General features: G+C 48.6%; 1 pseudogene; it reads right to left on the reverse strand.

The window, feature by feature from the left end:
• Positions 1–3160: 3160 nt before the first annotated feature.
• Positions 3161–3978, reverse strand: LOC125964850 (serine/arginine-rich splicing factor 3-like; annotated as a pseudogene).
• Positions 3979–4601: the final 623 nt, after the last annotated feature.

The raw sequence follows: 4601 nt of genomic DNA on the forward strand, positions 1-4601 counted from the left end.
CATCCACTCATCCCTTTATTCAACTCCTTTATTCAGCAAGTATTTAGGAAGCATCTACTACATAGCAGACACTCTTCTAGGTGCTAGGGACAGTAAACTGAGAAGGTGTGATTTGTTACACGGGGATGATGTCTCGGAGACCACTGCAGGGCATGGGAGGTGGGAGAGGGAAGGGGCAGTTCTAAATGCAGGCTCTGACGGGACTGGGGCGGACCCTGCCCTAAGCCAGGCTGCTTGCTTCAACACAGCTGTCCTCACCCAGGGCCATCCTGCTTCCGCCTCACCCAGTTCTTCGGTGATGTCTGGGGAAAATCTGTGGTTGTCACAACTGGGGGGGAAGGGGCCCCTGGAATCAAATGGGTGGGGACAGGGATGCTGCTGAACCCCACACAGTGCCCAGGAGGGGCCCCCAGCAGAGAATGACCCACCCCAAATAACCCCAGTGCCATGGGGGAGACCCTGCACTAATATTATTCAGACCCGCTGGTGCCCCTAGATTCCTGCACAGGCTGGGACTCTAACCGGGTCACCTCTGTATCCCGAGGTGACCTAGAGTGGGGCAGCCAGGAGGGCTGAGTATCAGGGATGAAATAACAAATCACCGTGCCCACTCTCCCCGCCGCACCCCAGGGTCGATGGCCTCTATCTCCTCCCTGTGCAGGTAGCTTTTCCCTGAGCCATTTCTTCTTGTCAAGGTCCCTGTCGCAGGTTGTGTTCCCCAAACATGACGTTGAGAGCAAGGATTGGAGTGCAGGTGGTTGATGTGAGACGTGCAGAGAACAGATACAGCTGCCATAGGGTCTCGCAATTCCACTCCTGGGCATAGATCTGGAGAAAACTCTAATTCAAAAATATACATACACCCCTGGGATTTCCCTGGTGGTCTAGTGGTTAAGACTCTGTGCTTCCGGTGCAGGGAGCATGGGTTCCATCTCTGGCCAGGGAACTAAGATCCCACATACTGTGTGACAAAAAAATAAAGAAAGAGAGAAAGAAAGAAAAAGAAAGAAAGAAAAGAAAGAAAGAAAGAAAAAGAAAGAAAGAAAGAAAGAAAGAAAGAAAGAAAAGATACATGCACCCCAATGTTCATTGCATCACTATTTATAATAGGCAAGATGTGGAAGCTACCTAAATGTCCACTGATGGATGAATGGATAAAGAAGATGTGGTACATATATACAATGGAATATATTCAGCCATAAAAAGAATGAAATAATGCTATTTGCCGCAACGTCGTGGATGGACCTAGAGATTATCATACTAAGTGAAGTAAGTCAGAAGAGAAAGACACATATATGATCTCTCTTATATGTGAAATCCAAAATACGACACAAATGAACTTGTCTACGAAACAAAAACAGACTCACAGACATAGAGAACAGACTTGTGGTTGCCAAGGGGGAGAAAGAGGGAGGGAGGGTTGGATTGGGAGTTTGGGGTTAGCAGAGGCAAACTATTAAATATAGGATGGATAAGCTACAAGGTCCTACTGTCTAGCACAGGGAACTATATTCAATATCCTGTGATAAGCCATAATGGAAAAGAAAAAGAGTTTTATTTATACGTTCCATCCCTAACTGAGCTGGCCCATCCCCTCCCATGGTTCTAAGTGCAGCCCGAGGCTGCAGACTTCCCACCGTGGTCTTCAGCTCCAGAGCAAGCCACCTGCAAACCAGCCGCATCTTCCCAGGGGCTGGCAACTCTCCTTTGCTACTGATTCCAAGACACATCCAGATAGCACAAATGTGACCATGAAAACAAACTCAGGCATGTTCAAATCAGGGAAATAACATTCTTATCTCTGTTTAGTAGTTGCTTAATTTTAGAATAGCTTAGAGTTACAAAAAAGTTGCAAAGATCTGTACAGAGTGTGCAGAGTGCTGTGGACCCCCGACCCAGTACCCCTATTTCCAACACGTTAGTACTTTAGTACGTTAGTACGACATGCTTATCCAACTAAGGAACCGAGATGGATACGTTATTATTAACTAAAGTCCACACTTTACTAGAATTTCCCTAGCTTTCCCCTAACATCCTTTTTCTGTGCCAGTCTCCTCTGGGCTGTGACATTTCTCAGACGTCCCTGGGTCTTGATACCTTGAAAGTTTTGAGGAGGACTGGTCAGGTATTTTGTCCCTCAATTTGTTTGTCTGTTGGTTTTCTGATGTTTTTCTTATGGTTGGGCTGGAGTTACGGGGTTTGGGGCAGAAGATCCAGACAGAGATAAAAATGTCATTCTCCTCAGGTCACATCATCAAGGATACACACCATCAAGGATACACACATCAAGGATACACCCCATCAACGGGACTTGTGACAAACAATTTTACCCTTGATCACCTGGCCAGTATCGTCTTTTTTTTTTGCTGCGTTGGGTCTTCATTGCTGCACACGGGCTTTCTCTAGTTGCGGCGAGCAGGGGCTCCTCTTTGTTGCGGGCACGTGCTTCTCATTACAGTGGCTTCTTTTGTTTCGGAGCACGGGCTCTAGCTGTGCGGGCTTCTGTAGTTGTGGCATGGGGGCTCAGTAGTTGTGGCTCCCAGGATCTAGAGCGCAGGCTCAATAGTTGTGGCCCACGGGCTTAGTTGATCTGCGGCACAGGGGATCTTCCCGGACCAGGGCTCGGACCCGTGTCCCCTGCATTGGCAGGTGGATCCTTTTTTTGTTTTCTTTGTTCCTTTTGGAACCAAAACTTTAATCCCAAGGAGTCTCACAAAACATATTACAAATGACAGCATGAAAAAGAAAACTGCACAGTAACTCAAAGTTCAGCTCTACAATATACTCTTCATCTGGCAAGACATTGGTATCTTGATCATCTCAACTTCCAAAAAACATTACAAAGAGCTATGTATTCATGTACGGCAATCACAGAGGGGACTTATGACCTAACTCAAAGGGAAACTAACTTCCTTGAAACTTCTTAGATTCTAAACTCACTGGACAACCTCTTGTCCAGTGTGAAGACTAGTGGAATTCTTAAACCTCTAATCTAGGGTAAGGGTGCGGCTTTCACTTCTACCTGCTGGCTTGTGTTCACAGCACCTTTTAAAGACTGCTTGCTTAACTACAGCTGCATACCATATCCCAGCTACAGAAAGTCTTTTCAATGTTTGCCAGTGTTGCTTCCATAATAATAAACATCACACTTTAGGTGGGCAGGAGTTAGAGTTTTATTATCAGTCTAGGCAAGACCAAAAATTCAAAGCAAATTCAATTTTGCTTAAGAGAACATTGTAAAGAAACAATTCTTCATATTACATGCCTCATATGACCCATTTCAAACCATAGAGAATGACATGTTTATGTGTCACCGCCCAAGAGACAAACAAATGTGAACAGCTAAAACATTTAAAAAGTGCATCAAGCTTCGGAAGTCTCAAACGAAACTTGAATTTTCTGTACATACTCCTGTCAAATGAAGTTATTTCCTGTGCACCACTCCTCTTGCAAAGTGGTCTGCTATTTCCTTTCATTTGACCTGGATCGGCTAGGAGACCTAGAGAAAGATCGGGACGGCTTGCGATTTCTCTCCTGGGACAGTGATCTCTCTCTTCTCCTACATCTACTAAAGGGACCTGCTCCGGCTGCGGGAGAAGCTTCTCCGTCTTGGACATCTGTGGTGAGGGGGAGGACTCCTCCTCCGATAATCATCTCGAGGGCGACGACCCCAAGAAGGAGGCGGCCACGATGTCGACTTCTCCTTTCCCCATTGGACAGGTCCACTCTTACTCGGCAGCCACAGAGTGTTCTCCCGTCTAGTTCTCAGACAGCATCCGCTGCACCTCGGGGATCTTCATTTTCAACAAGAGCGAAGCCGGGAGGGTTTTTAGCAACCCACACACTTCGGAGTGGTCCATAATACCCTAAAGCTCGTTCGAATTCAGTCTTGTTACCACTGTTTCCAAGATTCCTTACACAAACGTTACAGTCCAACGGACAGGAATCCCGATGCAAGACCCTCCTGGCTCCTGGGTTTCATGGGCCACAGGGTGATCCCGGGCCTCTAGAATCTCGCAGCTGAATCGGCTCGCACAAGCTGTCCTGTGGAGATGCTTTTCCCCCCATGTGTCCAGCCCGGGGCGCTGCTGTCTAGGCCCGACCTCCAGGGTGACAGGGTGAACCCCAGGTCCCTGGAGCAAACACTCAGAGCCCTGGTGACCAGACTCAGGGGGCTGCGGCGGCAGCTGGACATGTGTGGCCACCCTGGTGGTGTTTGGCCCCATCTGCAGTTCCAGTTCCAGCTGAGAAAGAGCCTCGCTGTGTTATTTTCTCCTGGTTGTGTAAGGATCCCCGGTGTCATTTGACAGAAATGTACATGGTGTGTTCTTTCTCTCTTTTCTCTCTGCTTCCTCTCGTCCCTCTCCCCCTCCCTCTCTCCCTCTGTCCCCCCCTTCCCTCTCCCTCTTTCCTCTGCGTCTCTCTCTTTCCCTCTCTCCCTCCCCCCCTTCCCCCCTCCCCGTCCCTCTCCCCGTCCCTCTCCCAACTCCCTCTCCACCTCCGTCTCCCCCTCGCTCTCCCACATCCCTCTCCCTCTACCCTCCCCCTCCCTCTACCCCCTCCCTCTCCCCCGTCTCTCTCCCACCTCCCCCCTCCGTCTT

Source organism: Orcinus orca, chromosome 6, assembly GCF_937001465.1.
Source record: "Orcinus orca chromosome 6, mOrcOrc1.1, whole genome shotgun sequence".
NCBI classification, from domain to species: Eukaryota; Metazoa; Chordata; class Mammalia; order Artiodactyla; family Delphinidae; genus Orcinus; species Orcinus orca.